The sequence below is a fragment of the Schistocerca americana genome, chromosome 5, assembly GCF_021461395.2.
Source record: "Schistocerca americana isolate TAMUIC-IGC-003095 chromosome 5, iqSchAmer2.1, whole genome shotgun sequence".
Lineage (NCBI taxonomy): Eukaryota > Metazoa > Arthropoda > Insecta > Orthoptera > Acrididae > Schistocerca > Schistocerca americana.
In genome coordinates, this window is record NC_060123.1 from 299,841,136 (window position 1) to 299,868,222 (window position 27,087).

Sequence of the window (27,087 nt, forward strand, 5' to 3'; positions counted from 1 at the left end):
GGTCGGAGAGGGGCATTCACGTATCGTACAACCGTTACGGCGCCTTCCATGACCACCAGCGGCGTACGTCGGCCCCACATAAAGCCACCCCAAAACAGCAGGGACAGTGTGTTCAAGGTGTTCAGCCTGACCGGGTTGCCTCCAAACAAGTCTCCGACGATTGTCTGGTTAAATGCATATATGACACTCATCGGTGAAGAGAACGTGATGCTAATCATGAGCGATCCATTCGTCATGTTGTTGGGACCATCTGTATCGCGCTGCATGGAGTCGTGATTGCAGAGATGGACCTCGGCATGGACGTCTGGAGTGAAGCTGCTCATCATGCAGCTGATTGCGCACAGTTTGAGTCGTAACACGACGCCCTGTGGCTGAACGAAAAGCATTATTCAATTTGGTGGCGTTGCTGTCAGGGTTCCTCCGAGCCATAATCCGGAGGTAGCAGTCATCCACTGCAGTAGCCTGAGCGAGGCATGTCATCGACAGTTCCTGTCTGCTGTATCTCCTATATGTCCGAACAACATCGCTTTGATTCACTCCGAGATGCCTGGACACTTCCCTAGTTGAGAGTCCTTCCTGGCACAAAGTAACGATGCGGACGAGATCGGACCGCGGTACTGACCGTCTAGGCATGGTTGAACTACAGACAACACGTATACCTCCTCCTTGGTGGGATGACTGGAACTGATAGGCTGTCGGACCCCTCCGTCTAATAGGCGCTATTCATGTATGGTTGTTTACATGGTTGGGCGGGTTTAGTGACATCTCTCAACAGTCAAAAGGACTGTGTCTGTGATACAATATCCACAGTCAACATCTATCTTCAGGAGTTCTGGGAACCATAGTGATGCAAAACTTTTTTTGATGTGTGTATATTAATGACAAAATCACTAAGAATAAAACCATATTAAATATTGAAGATTTCAAGCCTACGCCTGTCTTCCGGTGGGACTGTACGAAATGTATAGCAGAATTTGACAACCAGTTTAGTCTGAAACGAGTTGTTGTTAATTGAAACAGTCCTTCGATAAAACTACCGCTCATTGTAGCTTTTCTTTTGAGTGTTATCTAAAATTTTGTGACGATAGGGTCATCCACTTTAAGAACTTCGACTTTTGTTAGCGATAATGCAGACAATATTTCACGGAGCTGCTATAACGATGTGACATTGATAGTTAATGTTGAAAACTACAAACCGTGTGATTAGATATTTAATTCTTGAAACTGGAGAAGACATTCCTCAACATGAACCTGCACTACCATTTTGAAAATTACAACATCCAGAAGTAATGGTCTGAATCAGTCCAAAATCGGAAGATGTACAGAACAGTAGAACCATTGTAAGTGATAAAGAGTGCAGAGAGATGGCGTGCACGTACGTCCAGCAGTGCCTTTTTTGTGTGTCTGGAGAGGTAAGCGTCATGCAGCGCCCAGATGGTGCACAGCTCTCAAAGTGATAACGTGCAAGCGAGTGCCAATACGCCTTATCGATGTCAAAGGGTTTAATATCGGCGTATTAGTAAGTTCGAAAGGGGCCTAATGATTGGTCTGAGGAACGAATTTATCGTACTGAGACTCGTTTAGGCCCTGCTACGACGACAACGGTGAGTGTGTGTGTGTGTGTGTGTGTGTGTGTGTGTGTGTGTGTGTGTGTGTGAGTGAGTGAGTGAGAGAATGGGTGAGACCAGTTGATAGAAGACGTTGGTACACAGTGATGAGGGGCTACTGAACTGCACAATTTGACTACAACGCGAGATGACCGCCATCTTGTCCAAATGGCTCTAACCGACGGAACAGGTTTGTCAACAGTGCTTGCCCAATGGTGGAGTACTGCAACGTGTGTAGACACGTCTGCGTCGACGGTTCGATGTCGTCTGCTGGGGGTTGGGCTGGTGGCATGCAAGCCATTGCATAGGGTTCCCCAGGCTTGGACGGACACGTGAATGCCGTCCCTGGCAATACTGAGAGGCAGAATGTAGAGTTTTTGGAAGAGTCCCCCTTCAACTTGTACTACAATGATGGCCGCGCACGTCTGGCATGCTACCGTGGTGAACACAGTGGGGGTAAACTGCAATGTTAAGCGGCATAGCGGCCAATCGCATCGTGTGACGATTTTGGGGCGCCATTAACTATATGACATACAGTCTTGCCTCCATCCTACTGAGGACAATCTGAACAGCAACCACTAGAGAAGTTTCACAGGCTATGGTATTGCCCACTTACAGGAATCTCCACATATCATATTCCAACAGGATAAAGCCTGGCCACATATGGCGAGAATATGCAAGACATCTTCGAAGAATGCCGTGTACGACCGTTTCCCTGGACTGAATGACCATCTGCCAATTTGTCCATCAGAGATGTGAGGGATATAATCTTTCAGCAACTTTTTCATTCCGGTTCTCCCGTAATCATTGTCGATGTTTAGTAGACACGCCTACAAACCACATGGCAGTCCATTCCACAGAACCGTATCCAGGACCTCTCTGATTTCATGCCACGACAACCAGAGGCTCTGATTGCAGCACGTGACAGCTTCACACCACACTGAAAGCTGACTGTCAAACTGCATATCTGGTTCTGTAATTTCAATTATTTGTGTATTGTCATGTCCCTAATCTGTGGAATAAATGTAACTGTAGTAACACCTCCCCTTCTTGGTGTAGCACTTTACGCAAACAGTAGTGTTGATTTTCAAAGGAGCGTGAAAATAGGTCACATGTTCATTGCTGTCGCTGATTTCTCAACAACATTAAGATGTGTGGTTTATAAATACTGACTATTAAAACGTAACACATTAGTAAAATGAAAACACTACCGAGTAACAGCCACTGCACTTTATGGAGAAAAAATGGGAATCTGTGTGTGGTGTGTTCTCGCTGGTTATCGTATCGTAGACTCCCTTGACGCGAATGTGGACGCAGAAGTGTTGCCCATACGATTTGAAAATTTCTACAAACCAATAGCTGATTGCAGGCTTCTCGGCGTATTTCAGCTATGAAATCTTCTCGGGTTATCAGACAACATTTCATTGAGTTACAATAGCAATATGAAATTTGTTAGAGCTTCGCCTGAAGATGATGGATACGGAATCCACTGAAACGTTGCGGCAAGACGACGACGCCACTCGGCTGATAACCCGAGAAGATTTCATAAATCAATAACTGTTCGGGAAGACGTACAACCACAATCACCAGTACTAGTACTACCACAACTTGGCAACAGATGGCGCGACATGGACCTTAGTTTAGTACCCGTAAATGGAAAAACTTACGTAGGAGAGTGGTATATAAACAGATTTGTGCATCTACTTCTCTTACTGCAAGTGGGACAAATTTGATAAAAAAATCAGCCCTGCTTGCGCTCTGTCTCGTTCCGTCTTTAACAATCTACGGTTCAACAAGATTTTGAACTATAATCTTCTTTATAGCGAGTCTAGGAATGCAATAGCGCAGAAGACATTCCTTGTAAGAACGAGCGCGCGTTGAGAGAGGTAAAATATTGATTATGCAATTTGTCTTTGTTTCATTAATGTTATGATTTGCAGTTTCACTACAATATGTAGTGAAAATCGACAGTTTTACAGTGTTCGCACGGTATCAGTCGGATGGATGATATAGCTCAGATGTAATGTTTCCGCGTATTGGATTTAGATGTACAGTTAGCAATAATGACGGGCGTAATATCGAAAACCAATAGTCTGACGTACACTATGTGACCAAAAGTATCCGGACACTCCCAGAAACCTACGTTTTTCATATCAAGTCCATTGTGCTATCACCTACTGCAAGGTACTCCATACCAGTGACCTCAGCAGTCATTAGACATCGTGAGAGAACAGAATGGGACTTTCCGCGGCACTCACGGACTTCAAACGTGGTCAGTTGAATGGGTGCCACTTGTGTCATACGTCTGTACGCGAGATTTCCACACTCCTAAACATCCCTAGGTCCCCTATTTCCGACGTGATAGTGAAGTGGAAAGGTGAAGGGGCACGTACAGGACAAAAGCGTGCAGGCCGACCTCGTCTATTGACTGGCAGAGACCGTCGACTGTTGAAGAGGGTCGTAAAGTGTAATAGGCAGACATCTAACCGGACCATCACACAGGAAATCCACACTGCATCAGGATCCACTGCAAGTACTATGAGAGCTAGGCGGGAGGTGAGAAAACTTGGATTTCAAGGTCGAGCGGCTGCTCATAAGCCACACATCACTCCGGTAAATGCCAAACGTCTCCTCGCTTGGTTTAAGGAGCGTAAACATTGGACGATTGTACAGTGGAAAAACGTTGTGTGGAGTGACTAATGGTCCCGGCGCAGGTTCGAGTCCTCCCTCGGGCATGGATAATTTAGGTTACGTAGTGTGTAAGCTTAGGGACTGATGACCTTAGCAGTTAAGTCCCATAAGATTTCACAAACATTTGAACATTTTTTTGAGTGACTAATCACGTTACAGATAGTGGCGATCCGATGCCAGGGTGTGGGTGAGGCGAATGCCCGATGGACGTCATCTGCCAGCGTGTGTAATGCCAATAGTAAAATTAGGAGGTGGTGGTGTTATGGTGAGGTCGTGTTTTCCATGGAAAGGGCTTGCACCCCTTGTTGTTTTGCATGGCACTATCACAGCACAGCCTTACACTGATGTTTTAAGCACCTTCTTGCTTCCAGATCTTAAAGAGCAATTCGGGGATGGCGACTGCATCTTTCAAAATGATCGAGCACCTGTTCATAACGCACGGCCTGTGGCGCAGTGGTTACACGACAATAACATCTCTATAATTGACTGTCCTGTGACAGAGTCCTGACCTGAATCCTACACAACACCTTTGGGATGTTTTGAAACGCCGGCTTCGTGCCAGGCCTCACCGACCGACATCGATACCTTTCCTCAGTGCAGCACTCCGTGAAGTATGGACTGCTATTCCCCAAGAAACCTTCCAGCTCCAGACTGAACGTACGCATGCGAGAGTGGAGAGTGGAAGCTGCCATCAAGGCTAAGGGAAGCTGTCATCAAGGCTAAGGGTGGGCCAACACCACATTGAATTTCAGCATTACCGATGGAGGGCACCACTAACTTGTAAGTAATTTTCAGCCAGATGTCCGGATACTTTTGATCACATAGCGTACGTATGCTTTCGGCGTCAAAAAATACAATCAGTTCCAAATTACTAAAGAAACTAAAACTGTCATTTTATTCATAGTGCTAAGTGTATATGATGACTTTTAAGTTCCAGTAGTGAAAGAAATACATAAAGAGTAATTTTATGGCTTTCATTCTAATCAGAGATTCCTGTTTCCTCCACACCTTCTCGTAAAAGGCTATTTTGTACAGAAATGCTTACACAGGAAACACTGGGCTAATGCCTGAAGTGGCGGTAGTAGAATTATTGTTTCAAATAATATTACGATTCCTTTTTTGAAACACTGGGAGTTAATCATCCAAATTTGCATTATGGTGAGTGCTGTAGTGAATTTCAGCCTTCCCAAAAAATCACATTACTCAGCATTAAAAATGCGTGACCAGAAGGCTGCACCTCTCATTTTACTGAAATGAGATTAACGGCTAATTATGGGAGTTAATAACGGCGCGCGTGGAGTTTCGGGTCCATTTTAAACTCATATAATACATTTTGTACCGTTCATGATGTTACAGGAAAAGCATGATATAATTGTATGCGCATAATAATTCGCCAAAAATTGGCATTATTATCCAGATTTATTATTTCTGGTAGCGACGAAAATATCGCACGTGCGTGTTACAGGTACAGGAGGGACAGCTATCTAAGAAGGGTCTCTTCACGCAACGTGACTCTATTTTGAGTAAGATCATGTTACATGTTCACAACAACAACAACAAAAAGATGAGTATCGCGTGCAGAGAAATTCCTTAGTTCGTGGGCACAGCCGGCATACCTCTGCATAATTGTAACTAAAGGTACGAAGAAAGACGCTGATGTGGGAAAGGAGAAACCTGTTTTAGCTAAATCTCAACACCAATTCTGCTACTGAACGACTTGGTTTCAGTAAGGTCTTGCAGTAGCTATTACGTTCTCTCTGAGAAACCACGTACGTGAAAGTTCGTCATCGACGAATAACTATCGCTCGTCACGAGACCGTAGCGAACGACTGTCGGCTATATTTGGAAGGCAGAGCAGAGCCTTAAAATCAGCAGTAGACAACAATGTGTACGAAGGAGGCCATCTCTTCAAGGGAATAAAAGACGATTTAGAAATCTTAGAAGTGGAAAGGACGGGAAGAAAGCTAGACTTGCTGCAAAATTTCGAAAGACCCGTTTACGAGCAGAAATACTACAGTGCTCTTAATGTGCAAATGAAAGACAACAGAATAAGATTCCTTTATCGGCTTTTCGTATTTAATTTAATGCAGATGTTTAGTTTTAAGTATTTAGTACTTTGTTGGTGCAATAACTGGAGACTGACGACCGTGTAAGTTAGCACGGAAGTATTAACTTTGGAGAAGTGTGACGAGTAGAAGAGCAATGAAATGGCATTGTGATGTACTCAGTAGCTAGGCACACATCGTAGTATCTCGGGCTCAGCAGCTCACAGATACGTCAGAACATCAGGAAAAGCGGCAACTCGACGCTCTTAATGCACGGCCCATTCAACAAACTGATAATATCATACTAAGTTCATAACAACTGGTTTCACTGTCGACGAAACGTCGGTCCACCATTGCACTCCGACGAAGGGGATATTGTCTTTACCTTCTACAGCTCCCGCTAGTACCATAGAAGTTATTCTCTGATTTCGTAACCCATGTCCTTTAATCATGTCCAGTCCTCTAGTCAGTGTTTTCCACATATTCCTCTCTTCGCCGGTTCTGCGGAGAATCTCCTCTTCTTACCTTATCAGTCCCCGCAATTTTCGACCTCTTTCTACAGCACCACATCTCGAACGTTTTGATTCTCTTCTTTTCATGTTTTCCCACAGTCATGATTCACTACCATACAAGTCGTGGCTGATGGTCTAGCATTATAGCATCAGAAACCGAGAGGTCGCTGGATCGAATTCCGATTAGACCAGGCCTTTTTCACTATGCGTTTTAACCAAACTTTCACCTCTCAACGATGTGAGGAGTCGCCAGTAACGACACGTTGTTCAAAAAAGCTAATCCAAAGGGCAATAGTAAAACTTATTAAGGAACAAGAGGGGCAGGATGTTTATGGTGCCGATAACACATATGACAAATAAAATGCTTCCCTTAGCACGTTTCTCATGCTCTTTCAATGTTGCTTTTCGTTATAACGTTCTAAACGGGGATCGCACTTCCTTGACCCTGTGCAGAAAGGTGTGCAGTATACTGCTGCACCCATTTTCAATAAGCTACCACAAGAATTCAAAAATCTTAGCAGTAATCCACGTGCTTTCAAATTTAAAAGAGTTTCCTCATGGGACACTCCTTCCATTCTGTCAAGGAGTTCCTTGAAAAATTAAGCTGATTCCTGTGTTATATTGTTGACTGCGTTTACATTAACTTATGGCGGGTGGTTTTTATTTGATTAATAAACATTTTATTTTATCTTTTATTACTTTTGTGTTTTGATTTCATATAATGACACGTTCCCTGACCTTGGATATTTGTTTCTCAAATTGGTCCTACGGAACTAGACGGGTAAAACAAATATAAATAAAAGATTCCACGCTGAACTGTTGGTCTCGAAGTGACGCCCGCTAGAAACACTTGCATCAGGCCACTGAGTCACACAACATAATTGTTAATGTTCAAATGGCTCTACGCACTATGGGACTTAACAGCTGAGGTCATCAGTCCCCTAGAACTTAGAACTACTTAAACCTAACTAACCTAAGGACATCACACACATCCATGCCCGAGGCAGGATTTGAAACTGCGACCGTAGCAGCAGCGCAGTTCCGGGCTGAAGCGCCTAGAGCCGCTCGGCCACTACGGCCAGCAGTAATCGTTATTCCTACTATACAATCCTGTGCTTCAGACGTACATTCTCACAAATTTCTTCCTAGATTACGACGTATGTTTGATACAAGGAGACGTATCTTGGCCAGAAATGCCCCCTCTGCCTGTGCTAATCTGCTTCTTATGTCCTCCTTGCTTTGTACGGCATGTGTTATTTTGCTTCTAAAGTAGCGAAGTTCCATCATTTCGTCTACTTCGTAGCCCCCAACTTTTATGTTCAGGTTATCGCTAATCTCATTTCTGCTGCTACTTATTAATTTTATCTTTCTAGGGTTTACTTTCTAGCCATATTCTGTACTCATTAGAGTGTTCGTTCCCTTCAACAAGCTCTGTAATTCTTCTTCGCCTTCAGTGACGGTTGTCATTGGTAACTCGTACTGAGTACATAAAGAAGAATGCTCTACTGGTTCACTGCAAGACATCACTAGAGTAAGTAACTAAACTGCAAGATACCAAAGGGGAAAAAGCATCCATCTGACCAATAATGCACAGACGCTTAGACACGAAGCAGTATCGTTGGCTTATTTCCATGACTAAGTTCTTAGTAATTTTTCCAGTGTCATTTCCACTCCTGTCCCGGCAAATGTATGTGAGTTCAACAACAAACAGTAATTTTGAAACATTTTCAATGGACGATGAAGACAGATTTATTATCTTCCTTTTATTTGCGGCAGAAAATATTATTATTGTATGTGACATATTCTCGAAGAACGCTGGCCTGAGCGTAATGAGTAAAATACCACTACTGACAATTTACTACGTTTACTGATTTTCCTCTTTTTGATGGTAGGATTTTTTACGATACTGGTGCTTAGCTGCAGTTATTTGCGCTCAGTCTAAAAAGAAAATGAGTTTGATACGCAGGTGACATGTCCTTTTTACGTTTAGTGTATAAATATTTGTTGAACACATACTCATTTCATGTTGCTCTCGCTAACATGAAGAGAGACAAACATAAATAAATTCAATTTCTCTCCAAAAAAAAAAAAACCAACAAAAATTAAGTCAGAAGGATTAAATAAACATAAATACGGTTGGCTTATTAAAAATGAATGAGACAGCTACTCTTACCAACATCATTTTTTTAAAGAAGGAAACCATAGCAGCTAAAGGAACGATAAGACAGGACTGTTACTGGATAGTCACCAGCATTAATATATACTGTAAAAGGTAACAGTAGTTCAAATGCAACAAACTTAATAATGCTTTGCTGCGCCTTAATTACCGAAAAAAGTAATATTCATTACTTACATCGTGGCTGTGGATTAAATTACTTGAAGAAACACAGTAACTAGAGACTTTTTACATAACTTTATTTATATTAAGAAGCTTTTACTGTTTTACCCATCCTCAACTGTCGTAACACATTTTCATCTTATCATTATGAAATTTATATCGACTGAATTTTCAACACAGCATCCGGCGTGGTCGAAATTGCAATTTTTTAAGCTACCACGTTTTCAGAGTCGTACATCCGCGTCTAATTTACTGTTGGGTGCATTTGTTTGTTTTCCTTTTTTATACTGGAAAATATCCTAAAGCCAAATTAATTTTCATTTATTTGCGGAAACTACTTGTGAAATCAGTTGTATTTGTAGGTTATACTGTCGACCCTGAAACATGTTATAAAGCACTGAAAAAAATGAAGCTACACAGTATACGTCCATTGCTCCACCTACCATGTGTACTGTAGCGAGTAGCATTAGGATATCCTACAGACAGACAGTCACCTGTTCAGATTAGTGGAACACAAGTAAATGCCGACATACTGATATAAAAATGACAGCATTATCATTAAGTATATTTTAAGGCAGACTTTAGATTATCTCTACCGGGTGAAGCAGTAGCTGTTTGTTTAGTAATGACACAATAATAACTGTGCTGGCATGAATGATAAGAAAGTAACTTTTCATATTTCAAATATGAGACTGCACTAAATCAAAGGCTCAGATTTTTAGACGAGATATAAAAGATGGTGATATGGTGATGAAAATGTATTACGTCAACTGAGAAGGATAAAACCTGAAATACGACATGGCATAAATAAAGGTATCTAAAAGGTAGCTGGTTGCTGTAGTTCTTCGAGTAAGTACGTCTGTTTAGCCTACACAGACAGTGGAATCAGAAACCTTTATGACCGCACTAAGATGGGGCACAATACCAGTGGAGATCGTAAATACTCGTATTTCAAAGAAGTGTTTTAGACAGTGATTTTCAGTTAGAACTTGGGAACAAACTGAAAATTATTTTCTGTGGAATTCTTTTTATTTCACAGAAGCAGTTATTTTGACGCACTTCTCGTTTTGAGTGCTAATAAAAGTGTACTTCAAATTTTTCGTGTGACCTTGGCAGAAAATGGCACTTACAATGCTATATTTCGAAAACAGTGACCACAAGGGAAACTGAACAATCTTAAGCAGTGTGCCACATGAGAGAAAGCTGTCTGGCTTACAAATAATGAATCAGATGAAGATCTGAAACCCACTGAAGATGCTTTGTAACTAAGGCGAAATTCGTTTGGGTGAACAATTAAGTTAAAAAAAACTTAATGTGCAGCGTGCAAAAGATGATTTTTCCTTTGCAATACTGCAGTTTAAAAGTATGCCTACGTCTGCCACAGGAGGGGGGGGGGGGGGGGGGGGGATCGATGGTCAAGTGTTAATGCAATGTATACACAACTGAAAGCAGCAGGGTTCAAACTCTCGTCCGGCCGTACAGATGTAAGTTTTCTGTGATTTCCTAATATCACTTAAGCTGACTACCTGGATGTTTCCCCCGATTAGAACACAGTTGATTCCCTAACCATCCTTGTCAATTTCGAGCATAAGTTCTCTTCTAATTACCTCGAGTCAACGGAATGTTAAAACCTAAATTTTATTCCCCTGCATGTCTTATTTGACAAAATGTTTTTTTATTATTACATAAACTCTTCTTTAGATGGCAAACTTGAACAAAGCCTTAAACAGATAGTAGACAGACACGTTCCACGGGATTAAATTAAACGAATAATAGCCTATCTACTCCAGTAATCCAATTGTATCACGTAAGTATTACTCTGTCTGGACCATGAAGGCTATTTTCGATCTATCTCTACCACTACGGCAGTTTTCAGGTGTGTCCAATTGGAGTATAAGTAAGTAATACAAATTGGCAGAATTAGTTAATTCCTTCAACCGACCGACAGTTCCTTCATTATTTAGCACACTAATCAATTCATATATACAATATTATAAATGGATAGATATATGTGTGTGTGTGTGTGTGTGTGTGTGTGTGTGTGTGTGTGTGTGTGTGAGGCGACCATCGCTGTGGGGGTAAGAACCACATACCTATCAAAGGCGTGGGGGTGAAAAGGTAGCGTACCCCGCGACGCGTGAATTCCGAAATTATATTCATCCATATTTGAAAATGAAAGGATTTAGCTACTTGCAACAAACTTTAGACGTAATTACAAACCTTCGCGAAATTTTTTTCTCTCTGACAACCCCTACAAAATGATGAAAGGAAAATTTTTTCTCGCGTACTACTTTTCCGCTGTTCATGCAGTAAAAATACCGCATCAGGCATGACGCTATAATTTACCACTTCTTTACTACCACCTGTATTCTGGATACATTTTAGACACAGTGTGCACATATACCACTGAATGTAAGTGCAAAATTATATGATTGTACGACACACAGTTCAGGAGATATGACGTCATAAGCAGTGAGATGTGTGAAAAACTGTGACATGATGCATGGCGCTTAAATTTATTACTTCTTTGCTACTAATTCCATTCGCAATAAATTTCGCAGGCAGTATCCGCATACGCCGCTGAATATATCTACAAAATTATTTCATTGTACAATACACATTTCAGGAGATATGACGTCACAAACATTACGCACAAGGTCAGACGCTGCGTGGTTCGAGTGTGCACGCACAGCTATAAATAAATACCTGGGCAACGCCGGGTTTCTCCAATAGTATAATTCTAAATACAGTAAAGTCTATTACAAGCCGGAGGAAGCACTTGTTCCCCCTACTTCTCAGAAAGACCATGTTAACTTATGCAAAAGTAATGAAGCTACGTAAATGTTATAACTAAGACTTGATATCTCAGCATTTTTTTTACAATAATAAGTGTTTATTAAAAATTATAAAATAAAAAAGATGAATGCAAGTACAAATCGCAGTGTGTCATATGTTACAGAAATTTCTTCAAGTCACTTTGAATGCGTCCTGTGATCTTTGCCCGAGTAGTTCTTTCAGAAAGCGTTTTTAACCCACAAATGAAGCTTGGAGTTGCACTGAGGTGGTGAGGCAGACAGAAAAGGCGAAAGTCAGGAGAAAGGTTCGTTCCATTTGAAGACTGGACGCCTATGACGCCAGCATGCTGCAGCTGTATGCGGTGTGTGGCGCGAGTGTAGAGACGACGTATGAACAGTCTGTTAAGAGCTATGGCCACGCTCAAATATTGTCACCGATTTGTTCGTACACTGCTTGCACATTCGAACTGTTGCGTGTGAATGGATCTCCGACTGACCAATTTGTCTGTGTTAATCTCTGTCTTCGATCTGGGCGAAGTCTGGCGCGGCTTGAATTGACGCAAACCAGATGAAGTACCTGTGTACTTCATATATAGCACGACGAAGTTTCGGGAATTGTGTGTTCAACGATGAAGGTGATGAAACATCAGAAAATTTCAGATCAGCATAGTTTCTGCCAGTTGTCACGTACTCAATGTTCCTGTAAGTCTTTCATAAGCTCTTACCGATTTGATGTTTACAGCTTCATTTCTTCTTGTATACGATGTAATACACTGCAGCTACATGAAGAATGTCACTTCGTCCTACGTAGTTCAATGAGTCCCACTTTTCCAAATTTAACTTCTTCAAAACATTAACATGCGAAAGCTTTACACATTTCTTCTCCGTAATGATCTTTTTCTTTTTATAACCTTCGAAATTATAGTACCAGAGAAAATTGTTATCTTATAAGCATATTAAATAAATTTTCCTACGACCAGAAAATATTCTGCACTCTGGAACTACTGATTCAGGACTGTGCAAAAGCTACACTGTGGCTGGAAGGTGTAAATGCTAACTGAATAGTACACACCAGTTGTATGCAGACGGTAGTTGCAAATACGGTCCTCTCGCGCAAACCTTTAGCGTACAAACCGCCTTTTACAGATAGATAGGTGTGTAGGTAACACGGCTGCACGCCAAGAGTTTGAACTTGCGGTGATAATCGGTGGACGACGCATGGGCCACAACAGTAGGAGATTATGCAAGAATTCGGGCTTCCAGGGTCAGCTGTGTCTAGTGCGAAACATCATTATCGCAGAGGCTATGTTTTCACATAAGCGAATCGCCGCACGGGATGACCTCGGACATGACGTAGCCTCCACAGAGCCATACGGAGAGGTCGACGGAGCACTCTAAGACAAATGCACTGGATAGGCTTCAGTAGCCGACAACCTACGTCACATCCTGTGCCTTCCCATGACATCTTGCAAATCAACGTATTGCAAAGAGGTTAGAAACTTGCAACTGACATGATCATGTAAGTAATTTGCAAAGTAAGGGGCTCTTTCACACACTTTACACTCGCTATATAAGTTGAAATTGGAGCTTGTTCAAAAAAGGTTCAAATGGCTCTGAGCACTATGGGACTTAACTTCTAATGTCATCAGTCCCCTAGAACTTAGAACTACTTAAACCTAACTAACCTAATGACATCACACACATCCATGCCCGAGGCAGGATTCGAACCCGCGACCGTAGCGGTCGCGCGGTTCCAGACTGTAGCGCCTAGAACCACTCGGCAGGCTTGGAGTTTGTGGAGTATTTTACGCACAGTGGTAGTTTGTGCAGCGCAATGTTTGCCACTGAAAAACTGCACTGCAACTGCGGAAAGGAAATCTGCTTGGAGTAAAACAATAATTTGCGACTAGCTTCTACTTTTCCACGCGCTTGATTTATGCCAGCCGACCGTAGCGGTCATGCAATCGGTGCCGGAGACGGAAGGGCAAAGCCTCTTGCAGTGGGACTCGGTAAATGAAGGTTGGCGAGCCGACACACGTGTAGCGATGGGGGCTTCCGGAGTACTGGCCGCAGGTGCTTGAGGTGCGTCTCTCCGTATTGCAACGGTCGCCAACACCTGCTACTGGCCGCCCGCTCCGTGACACCGAGGCGACCTTCAGCAAGTGCAACCGGGCCCCAGCACCGAATTACGGTTGCTCCACATTACACCTACCACAGGCAATGTAATTAACTATTGTATCCTTTGGGTATTTCTGATAATTTTAAGAAGGTGTGTCGGACCAGGATTTTACATTTACATCAATACTCCGCAAGTAATCTTTTGATGTTTGGCCGACTTTGTCACGAGCAAGTCGTCGAAGTCACATCAAATAAAACGGCACCGACTAGGCGGCCAAACAGTCCCCAGAGCCGTCTCTCGGTCAAAACTGCCATACGATAATTTTCTGATCCAGTTGAGAACGGTGCGCGGGAAAACGATTTCTGGTAACCTTCCACGCGAGCTCGAATCTCTCTAACTTTACCTTCATAGTGTTTTCACGAGATATACATAGGACTGAACAATACACATGGTTGAATTTAGCGCTGTTCATTTTAATGATACAGCGATATTTTTTCTACAAAATATCGGTATACAACGGCGGTGTATTGTTCCTCGATATATTGCCATGTTAATATCGAAATGGCCATATCGCGGGTCGATATTTTAATTTTAAATTATATTTTTTCGCAATTTTCGGTAAATATTTGAAATTGTTCTTTTGAAACTGTAGCAGAAGATAATTTTATTTTCACTGTGTGAAGAAGTCTAACTACTTTTTGAGCTTTCATCAAGTCCAGTCTTGAATGAGATTTTCACTCTGCAGCGGAGTATGCGCTGATATGAAACTTCCTGACAGATTAAAACTGTGTGCCGGACCGAGACTCGAACCCGGGACCTTTGCCTACCGCGGGCAAGTGCTCTACCAATTGAGCTACCCAAGCACGACTCACGCCCCGCCCTCACAAAATAGGAGACGAGGTACTGGCAGAAGTAAAGCTGTGAGCACCGGGCGTGAGTCGTGCTTGGGTAGCTCAGTTGGTAGAGCACTTGCCCGCGAAAGGCAAAGGTCCCGAGTTCGAGTCTCGGTCCGGCACACAGTTTTAATCTGCCAGGAAGTTTCAAATCCAGTCTTTCTTTTTGACTGTGTGAATCAAGTATAGGTGGCACAGAGTAGTAGTCTAATTGCACAGCGGCGTGGTGCTGTGAATGGAATAACATTTTCCGATATGAAGAAACAGTACTCCACAATTTTTAACGCAACTAGTGTGCTACTTCCTCACTTCTACATTCTTAAAAAAACAATGGCTGAAAATGGTGAACGAAAACCTCAATGACAAGATCAGTCTTTGCGATGGGCAGAGACATGTCAAGGGAAATGCTGACGTAATCGGCGCTCGGCGCTACCAAGAAACTGTAACGTTTAACGAAACCTCGCAGTTTCAACACTAGAACTGCTAGATCGCTGGCATTGTGGGAAACGAAAAAACAGGGAAGTCGACATGAAGTGTTTCCGACAAATCCGATATGTGATGAAACCAAACGACAGACCCATCGGACACATGCCAGTGTGCCACTTACATGTAATTACCATGGTTAGCAAAGTGGTTATCGCCAAGCGTGAACGTGCGTCATTTTCCTTTCAATTCTTGCTCTAAGGCAGGATGTTAGCTTGTTGATGTACAGAATATCTAATAATAAATCAATTCTTAAATATACAACTCTAAAACTGGCAGTATATTTACTATGTGCGGGCGATATACTTATAGACCGGTACGTCGACATTTTCTCCGTCGGTATATAGATATATCGATACATTTTTTCGATATATCGTCGGCCGGAGGGTTTTTTTTTTTTAAATATCGCTGCATGGGATTCCCGATATTTTTAAAAATATCAAGAGTCCTAGGTGATTCTTCTACGAAAGTACGCTCTCGGAGCTTTAACAGTAAACTAAAGCGCACAACGCCTCTCTTGCGGCGTCTGCAACTGCTGTGCGTTGAGTATCTCCTTGTTGCTTGTGACAGCTTGGTCGAAGGAGCTCTTTGTAAGGTATTTCTTACGGGGTTGGACTACATTTCCTGGGGAGTCTTCCAATGAATATCAGGTTCGCGCCAGCTTTTCTTGCTTTTAGGTTTTGTGGTCTTTCCACTCTAAATCATGCTGTACGCGTAACCCACACGTGCGAGTATGTGACTGTTCAGCAATCGTGTAGACATGTAATAACGGATCTTTCTGCGTACTTATGCCCAACATGTTACGGTTTATGTTGAGTGTCAACTGCCAGTCCCTGCACGATACATCGATCCTCTGTAGCCGGCCACGGTGGCCGTGCTGTTCTAGGCACTTCAGTCCGGAACCGCGTGACTGCTACGGTCGCAGGTTCGAATCCTGCCTCGGTCATGGATGTGTGTGATGTAGTTTAAGTAGTTCTAAGTTCTAGGGGACTGATGACCTCAGATGTTGAGTCCCATAGTGCTCAGAGCCATTTGAACCATTTTGATCCTCTGTAGGTCTTCCAGCATTTCCGGACAACTTTCTAGCGTTTCTCCTTCTCTGTATACAACAGTATTACCTGCGAACAGCCTCTTGGAGCCTCCTACGTTATCCACTAGTCTATCCATACATGTAGTGAATAGTGATGGTTCAATACGCACTACGGTGTACGCCCGATGTTACTTTTACTTCTAAAGGTTTCTCTCCGTTAAGAATAAACAACTGACTCTTGACTCAAAGCGTCAACATGTAATTAGCTCGTGTCCATTTTAAATCCCATTTCAATCTGACAAACTGACAAACACATACACTCTCCACTAAAGAGTAAGCAAATAAGCGTTGTGTGGCTCCAGCCTGGGCAGCCTTTCTATTTGACCCTGGTCTGGTGGTTTTCGGATTAGTTTTGTTGCTTACTTTATCAAGCCGCTTCTCAAAAAATATTTTACGAGGTGACTTCAAAAAGTAAATTACACATTATTATGACAGGCCAAGTAATTGTTATTGAATGCTGCACTGCACTTCAAAGTGATATATCTATACGACTTTTCAGCATGTCGCCAAGTCTCTGTAAACAACGATCACATTGTTCAAGCAATCGTTCAATTCCTCGACGATATAAATCCACTCCTTGGTCACGAAGCCATACGAGAAGCACTGTGTGAACGTCCTAATCGAAAATGTGTGACCGCTGCCAGTCAGTTCTTCGATTGTCTGGACATAGTTGTCTGTTGTCGATATCGATTGTCTTCCTTCGCGATCAGCATCACACGCGTCTCTGCGATCTTGGTCGAATTGTTGGCACCATTTCACTAAATAGCATTTGGCCCACATATTGTCAGAATTTCCGTGTGAATCTGTATGCAATTTAGACGTTTTGCCCACAAGAATTATACTAGCCCCCGTACTTCAACTTTGGAATAAGCTTTCGTTTGCCGCAACATTCCAATCACGCATTGCAATGAAGCTGTTGTCCTTGCCGCAGCGAATCTCTCTCTGTAGGAATCCCGGTACATATACTCACTTCTGTCAATGTGCCCTTCTTGCTGCGCAATTGCCTTACCGTGAGATGACATGTGTAACTTACTTTCTGATATCCCTACCTAAGTTACATAATTACTACCGATATCCATACTTTTAAGTCAAGGTGCGTGCGTTATTCCCCCCCCCCCCCCCCAAAAAAAAAAAAAAAAAAAAAAAAAAAAAAAAAAAAAAAAAAAAAAAAAGAGCTGCTGCCCCTGCGCTTTTAACTGCTTTACACTGCTCTCGAACATCACTCTCTTTTTGCAGTAGTTTTCTTGCACAGGATACATCAGATATAAACGACAGTCGTCCGATGCGAGACCTAACCTGTACCAAAGACGCAGAAAATGTACGTGGATAATTCCAGCTAAACACTGTCAGCCACGCATGCGCGTCTGGTAGTGTAACCCGCCGTCTGTTTAGGATGGCACGGTGCGGTTTTTGTTAGATCTTTAAGTACATGCATTACTTCCTCATGGCAGAAGTTCGACGATAAGTGGTATCACTTAGTTTCAAAGAATGCCTCCCTGATCCTTCTGAGCGAAGTTTGTGTTTATTTGATAGTGTAATTTCTTATGGGGACATGTAATTAATAGTGGTTTATTCTTGTTTGTGTGTGTGTGTGTGGGGGGGGGGGGGGTGTTTGAATGGGCGTGGCGGGGTTGAGACGGTCATCTAAAATTTATGTTCGAAAGGCGTAGTAAAAAAATGGCTCTGAGCACTATGCGACTTAACTTCTGAAGTCATCAGTCGCCTAGAACTAATTAAACCTAACTAACCTAAGGACAACACACACATCCATGCCCGAGGTAGGATCCGAACCTGCGACCGTACCGGTCGCTCGGTTTCAGACTGTAGCGCCTAGAACCGCACGGCCACTCCGGCCGGCGGCGTAGTAAAACGCTGTCCCATTGTTTTATTGCGTTTGCGACTTTCAATCACCTTTTCGGCGAAAAATATAACGTGTTTTCTTGTCCCTATCTGTGCGAAACAGCTTATGAGAAACAGTTCTTTACATTCCTGAGTACTGTTAACGTAGTTCTCCGGTGGTCAGACGCTTATCGGCTGAGTATGGCTTTCCACTATTTACATCATACGCATCATATTTTCCTCCCTCATCACCATTCTGTTGCTTTTCGCCTTATCCTAATCCTAAAACAGTAACCAGAAATGAGCCAGAGATCAATTATATTACCTGTTATTGTCTTGGTAGGAAATAAAGTCCATGGACTTCGCTTCTAACAGAATGGTAAATGGTAACTGACATCCTCATTTATAAGTAACTTCATGAGAACAAAACGGCACATCGTATAGGCAACAATTAAGAGGGCAGTGTCGTTTACTAGAAAAATGTAGCTATTCTTCGGTCTTTGCGTTATTCAGTTTCATTTCGATTAAGGAAATCAGCCTGGTGCAAAAACTTGCTACTTACTCTTAATGCAGAGAAAGGAAAGTTTCTGCACGAAACGTGAAATCGTGGTACCCTTTGGCTAGTAATACACATTTTGGGTGTTGCTCCTTTTACTCTGCGTGCTTGCTAAGAACGATTGGAGAGACATTCCACCTTATGCAAGATAGTGTGATTAGTTTTGTTTTATACAGTGTTTTAAATCGTCTTAACGAGGCAGGCAAGGTCACAGCAAAATAATACGGAAATCATGACAAACTGTAGAGCGCATGGTAGGTATAGAACTACCAATATACACTATAGCGTTATGCGACAAAGAAAACCCTGTTGAAGGTAACGCAGAAGTTGCTGAAACATGTTCAGGTAAACTAATTAAATGAAGTTTCACGTAAGATGGAATTTGTCTTTTTCTTTTTTTTACATAGTAAGAACGAAAATTAAGATGAGCTACAACATCTGAAAAAATTATTGTTTCAGTGCCACGCTAGAAAGAAAATAAATAAAAATCCAGTGAACATAGCACACAAAGTGCTGAAACATATTTGCATAAAACAAAACTAACCAAACGGTGACTTGCATTACGCGGACTTTCTCCTATTTTACTGCTGAATCCATGAATCACAACCGGAGACGGTCTTAGTAAATAAATGTTTAGGAGTAACAATTGTAGTAATATGAAGTGTAATGAGCACTTACGCTCAGCTGGAAGTAAAGCAAACGTCAAGCTTCAGCACGTCAGGATGCTGGGAAATTGAAGTCTGGCTACAAGAGAGACTGCATACAGAACACTTCAACGCCTAACACGCGAATACTGCTACAACTCGTGGGACCCTTATCAGGTTCGGTTAACATGGGAAAACGACACCAAAAACAAATAAAATAAAATAAGAGCGTTGTGAATGGTCATATTTTTGTTTGTCTGGCGAGAGATAGTACGAGAAATGTTGAAATACAGTAATTGAAGCCTTTCGAAGAAAGTCTCCGTTGTCCCTTGAAAGTGGAAACACCCTTAGAAAAAAATCCAAGTACCCGCTTTCAGGCAAGGAACTACAAATATTCTTCAGGCCCAGGCGTATCGACCCTACAGAGACGTGGAGATGAAATACAGCTCACATAGAGGAGTACACGTTCCATTGGTGGTCTGGGAAGAAACCATAATGTATGGCACAATAAAACGTATCCTCAGCCATGCGCTTCACTGTGAATCCAAGACTACAGATGCAGATATACCTTCCCGATGCCACTCATATTATCACTGTGGTAACTGCGAATCTTACGAAACATCTACTAGCACTTAACAGACTGCTACTTATTTACCTCCTTAATTTAGTCTCATATTAGTTAATAACGAAATGAGAGTGAAATTAGTACTGAATCGGCAGAGGCGTGTCCTACAATCACTGACAAGATGAAGTGACGTAAGGAGCCTCCAGTTTATAGTGGTGTATTTCTGAGTTATTCGTTATGTTTGTCACGTTACTGCCATCACTGTTTTTACCTTGAAACAACTAGAAACCTCACTCTGTGGCACTACTTCTAAAGCGGACGCATCTCCCATGAAGTTTCGCTGTCTAAAGCTACGTTTGCAAAGATAACGGAAACTTGCATCTGCTTCCCCCATCACCGCACTGGTTAATCAGCTAGCCGATGAAAACGTCTTGTTGACTCATTATCATGCCATATGGCCTTGGCCTGAAAGTAAGAAAATTTAAAAGCAGCCTAACTTACTGGCCACATGAACCTCGTATCCTACCCCCCCCCCCCCCCTTTCACTATATCGTAAATAGCAGCAAAGATTTGACATAAAAATTTAGAAATTATGAGTTTAGCAATGCAGTAAGCATACCACAGCGATACTGAAGAGGTCTTCAGTTGCCAGTTATCTCGGACTTCAAGTAATTTAAATCGAGCTGCCATACTTTGTATACGTGTATTCTGACTTCTGCAGAGAACAAGAAATGCAGCTCAAAAGGAATTCAGAAGTAGTTTTACTCATACATTTATTTTTCGAGTGACATTTAGACCGCCTTCAACAACGCTTTCATTAGTGTATCTGAGGCCCCCTAAACGATTACTGCGAGTCAGAAATTTTAGAGTGCATATTTTATGATATCGGGAACCCTTTAGTTAAAGTTTCTGTGAGGTCTTGAGCTATAATTTGCAAAATTACATTTACGCCTGTGCGACTTATTTCAGTTGGCTCCCAGAGCGCACAGTGCCAGTTCAGAGTCATGTTGCGCGCGTGGGGACACACTGGGCGCGCGTGCGAGCTTTCGGCATCCCCGCCGCGCCGCCGCCGCCTCCCAGCCAGGCCGTTGGCGCTTCCGCCGCGGCGGCGCCAGCGCTATCGGCCGGCATTCCCGGCAAACCACATGCCGTCAGGCGTATCGGCTTTTATACGACCCAGCCCTCGCGACTTTCCCCGATATGATTAGCCCTACTCGGAGTATCTCGGACACAATACGTCAAGTCCCTTATCTTTACCCCCACCCTTACTGCCCTCCTCCCTTCGCCTAACCCTCTTTTATCTGGTCACCCTGCCAGTTGGTGCCCCAGTCGGAATGTCTGGTATTCGTACGATGTCTACTACGGCTCCTGCGACCCCGAGACGGCGTAATGCCAATTACAGATTCTTGTACTATCAGCATAGTTGGATAGGCCAGTAACCCAGGTTGTCACATCCTTCAACAGAGTTACATCGGGCTAGGTTGTGTAGAGGTAAAGCACATGCCCAAAAATTGGAGGTCACTGGATCGAATTCCGGTCGGACAACGAAATTTTTACTCCGCCTTTAACTTAACCTTTACCTCGCGACTATGTGACGACTCGCCAGGAAAAACACGTAATTCGGTTTCCACGTTAAATGTTCAAATGTGTGTGAAATCTTATGGGACTTACCTGCTAAGGTCATCAGTCCCTAAGCTTACACACTACTTAACCTAAATTATCCTAAGGACAAACACACACACGCATGCCCGAGGGAGGACTCGAACCTCCGCCGGGACCAGCCGCACAGTCCACGACTGCAGCGCCTTAGACCGCTAGGCTAATCCTGCGCGACTCCACGTTAAATAATAGGTCCCCTTCGCAGCAGGATTGCTGAAGGATGTTTACGGACATGCAAGACGACGAAGTATCGTTCAATTGAAAGGCTTGAAGCAGTCCGTTATTACTATAACAGAATTATGATTTGCGGTATATTTTCACGTGTTTGGCTGGACGTTCGTCAAGCGGACTGGAGACAAGAAAACATTTCGTCCATCAACGAGGTTTGTAAAATCTCGTAAATCACAGTAGTGGAATATCTCCTTATAATCAATTATTGCAACATTCTCGCACATTACTATTTGCTAAAACTGCAACATCATGGCGAAAGTATACAAATAACATTAAACTTTGTACTGTACTACACTACAGCGCAGCAACTAAGGATCCACTGCATACGAAGGAAATCAGTTTATATCCGATGTCTAGCGACATGTGTCACTTCAAGGATTCCGTAGTGCTTATTTTCACGTTCCTTAAAGCGTGCGACAAGCACGTGCTGCAGCGCACGAGGAAAAGTCGTGTGTGGTCAAGCGCAGCAACAAGCGCACTTCAGTACTGCACACACAGATATCAAGCTACCATGGTGTCCACTGCTACAAGGAAACCAGCAGTGCTTGCCTTTTCAGCGGACGCTGCATTATACCCTGTCGAAGTGGGCAACTCGAAAAGAAGAATACGGTCTTATTGGTGAGAAACTTGGTTAGCAGATAGAAGGAGAAGGGGAGCTTGACATTTCTTCGAAAATAACTTGTTTTAGAGGACAATTTTTTTTCTACGTTCATTCAGGATAACTGTGACTGGACTTTATGTAGCAAAAAGTAAGGAAGCACAGCACTGTTGTGACAAAAACAATTATTTCTAGATTTACATAAACATTCTCACTGCGAACACCATTTCTGTTTTGGCACACTGTGAACGAAGAGTTTTCTTTTCCATTTCTACTGTTGCCTCCGGCCTATACTCTTATTATGCAGCACATTTCGTTTAATGCTGTATCACGTTTGTTCCTGTTGCGATAACCTTTATTCTGATGTCCAAAAGACACTGTTTCAGTTCATACTGTTCAATTGAAACAGTTTCGTGTTCTTTGGACCAACTTGACAGATTAAGTTTTCTTTCTTCTCGAAGTCAGTTTCTAAAAGCGCAGCAGGAACTGAAGTGCACAACCTTAGGGATCTTCACCGCGTCAAAGCGCACTCTTGAGTTAACATCTCGGCATAAATCAGCAGCACTACTTGTAACAAACAGATACATAGACTTACAGCAGTAAGTTGGAAGTAGCGAGGGTAGGCAGTCTGCGCAGCTTTGCGGACTCTTATTATGCGCTAAAAGGAACGTGTCAACAGGCACTTACAGGTAGAACCCCAATGTTCGATAGAAGCGACTTTTTTTTCTTTTATGGTCCAATGGACTACTACCACGTTGCTGTCACATCTTTGATAAATGACAATACACTGTCACCAACACGATTTACTTGCACAAATTGGCTATTTTCTAAAGGTAAAGCTGTCATCAAACCGCAGATTGCTTTAAAAACCACAGTGATTTACTACGCCAAGGCCTTCCTCCGACCTATGAAATGACTCGGGCAGTTATAAAGGAGCATACAATTCAACGCGGACTCAAGCCACGGTGCAACTCGACTTTTTTCCCCGCCAACAAACATTGCCATATGTGAAAGAAGTGGTAAGTGTGAGAGAAAAGTCCGTAGCTCGTGGTCGTGCGGTAGCGTTCTCGCTTCCCGCGCCCGGGTTCTCGGGTTCGATTCCCGGCGGGGTCAGGGATTTTCTCTGCCTCGTGATGACTGGGTGTTGTGTGATGTCCTTAGGTTAGTTAGGCTTAAGTAGTTTTAAGGTCTAGGGGACTGATGACCTTAGATGTTAAGTCCCATAGTGCTCAGAGCCATTTGAACCATTTTTGAGAGAGAAAAATTCTACGACTGACTGGATATTGAGTCCAAGACCTTTTAGTGAATAGATTTTGTATGTAAACTTTCCGAACTTCACCAGGAAGCTTATCGGCACGCGAGCATGACATTTCGCATTACCCAGTATCCATGATTATTTCTGTAATCTCCATTCATCACGGCAACAGCCGGCGCACTTTAACAGAAAGTGTTCCTGCGTATCCCACTGAGCACCATAGTTGCAATAAGACCTTTGCCTTTTCGCAATCCCATTTAAATAAAGCGGACAGGAGTCATGACGCATAACGAAATGTACGAATTATCCGGTTGGACTAAAATGTTGCATCGACATTCTGTTTTCAGAGTTGGCTGGAGTGATATTGGTAGTTCCGTAGATAAGGTATCCCACTGATTTTGACATATTTACATACCATAATTCTCGTTTCCAAATATATTTCCTAAGTGCTGTCTCACAATTTGGTGGACTTTGTCCAGTCTGTGCTTTGTAAACATGCTAAGTCTTCAGTACGTAGGAGTGTTACCGATGAGGCAACGGTTGTGGAGGTACGAAAGCAAATGCACCAACGTATCTCCATATAACATTTCTTTTGTTTCTTCCTCACAGCCACGCCTATTGTGACTGAACAAACAACGTTTAAACTCTATCCATATAGTTCAACTGACATTAATAAGGAATTATGGTACACTTGGATTGTGTGAGGAAGAATATTACACTTCTCTGCAGTTTCCAATTAAATAGCAGATACTTAGATTTTTTTCATACTAATTTTTAAATTTTTCCTAAAGCTCTAACTCATTGGCTATGCTCGTCTTACTCATTACCATGACACCACTTTCACCGCGAACTAATTCAGAGGCAATAGCAGACGTGACAACGTTAAGTGTCACAGGATCATTAAACTAGACCTAGCTATACTAATGCCTTAAGGGATAAGGCCCAGAAGATTGTACAGGACTGAGTACTTTCCTCTTTGTTTCTTACAAAAATACCTTTGTCGTCATAATTTGTCCAACATGAATCGGTTTTTATTACTGAAGTTTGTCAAAAGAAAATCGCAGCAAAAATTAAGTGCCATAAATTTCAATAATAGTTTTAAAACTGTTGACAAGAATAACGATTCAATCTATTCTGGAACAACACAGAGTCAATCTATAGAACATTAAAAGTGAAGGAAATCAGTTGACTTTGAAGATATGGTTTTCGACACAGAACACCGAACAAGAGAAGTAATGAATGTAACATTAACTTAACAAGGCCAGTCCATTCGTACTTTCAAGGCATTTACAGCTAATCAGTAAATTTCACGCTCGTTATTGCAGATGAAACGCTGTATATAAAACAAGAAAATATGTATAATTTATCAAGTTGGAGTAATGGAAGGGAGCAAATATTCAAGGAATTTCTGTTCGTTCGTCACGGTTTTGTTAAGGCGGGGATACTCAATACACTGCAGCATGAGACGCAATAATAAAGGCGTTGTGCATTGCGGAGGCTGCTATTCAAGAGATTCCTAGAGCCCACTTTACAAAATGAATTAGGAAATATATCATTTTCTTCAGCGTGGATCTCGCGTAACGATAACATCGCTGGAAATGAGAGAAATGCACTAGCATCCACAGGTATATCCTGCGTATCATCTGAGAACAGAACAGGAAAGGGGGGATTACTGCACTATTTAATACACACCCATGCAATGCACAGTGGCACGCGAAACACAAATGTATATTCACCCACCGTGTACTTCATTCACAAAATTTCAAACATAAAGCCTAATTAACGATGGAAAACGTGCCAAAACATGTCTGAATAATAATCAAACGCAGCAGTTGCGTTAAAGTGAAATCAAAATTGAATATAATCGGCGAAAGTGTTGGACAAAGGCAGCTGGTTGTATGCGGTATCTTCTATTTCAGTTGGTCCAAGGGATGCCCTTCCTCAGTCGTTCACTTGTAAAGTATCTTCTTGATTTCCTTCCTAAGACGTTGACCACATAGACATTCGCGGGGATTTCGTCTCTTCCCAACTACATCCGCGGTAACTTTTTATATTGCAACCGATGCTAACTAACAAATCAACGGCAACGAGTGAGCAGTAAGGCACAGTTGGTTTCGGAGCATTTAGTAATGGACGATTATAAAAAGGTAATTTGTTATGAATATATATTCGCACGTTGACGCGTCCCATACTGGAGCGGCATAGTGCTAATATTCTGCGACATCAAAAGGAATTCCCAGTTTTCCTACTTAACATTTCGACGAGGAACTCCAATTATTTAACTTGCTTTTTTATGTCACAATAGTGTTGCATGAATCACAGGGATCTACTCATCGCACCCTCAAAACGTTACTGATATAATCAACGATGTTTGTTTTGTTTCTAAGGTCACATGCGCCCAAGTCAGAACCTTAGAACACTAATACGAAAGAGAAGTTGAAAACGACTACACGTTAAGCCCAACGGATGGCAGGAAAGAGAGCTATCAATAAGGTCTTCATCTTGGAGAAAGGTACATAAAACACGCCGTAGAAACAACTGAGGTTCCGAAGTAAAGATTAAATGCCCTTCGCCATATTGCTACGACGGATAAAGAATAAAACGCGGTAGACAGCCCGCGCGTCGATCGCTGAAACGGCCGATACAGGAAAAATTTTCCTCTTTTAAATGACGTTTTCGCACCGGCTACACCGCTTATTATGATTTTCAAAATTGCCGTTTCCACTTCTGAATCATTTTAAGTGGCTCATCTGCAGAAAAGTTACTGAACTTAAACAACCCAGAATAAGTGTGCATGAATCTGGATTGATAACCGACAAAAATTACACACGTGCTGAAAACACAGCATTTTTCAACATTAGCAAAATAACTAAAACGGATGTGAGGTTATATGGCTCATTGCAGCATTCGTCATACACACCGTCTGCACAAAGTATCACAATACACCATCTCGTCATGAAAATGTGTAATAAAACAGCCAGATAAATAAAACACTCTTAAGTAACTTTACCGGTGTGTGCCGGAAAGACATATATCTTGTTAAACTGTTGTTTCTATACGTACCAGGAACATACACCACATTGGTCAAAAACAAACGGGAGACAGCTTAGACGTATTTACATCATTCCCAAAGACTTTATTTTATGTGCATGCAACCTTCGGCAGCA

At 42.3% G+C, this 27,087-nt stretch overlaps 1 protein-coding gene across 5 annotated transcripts in view; it reads right to left on the reverse strand.

The window, feature by feature from the left end:
- The window catches only part of LOC124615778 (S phase cyclin A-associated protein in the endoplasmic reticulum), a 590,398-nt gene that overhangs the window by 27,685 nt on the left and 535,626 nt on the right, over positions 1-27,087 (reverse strand). The window lies entirely within an intron of this gene.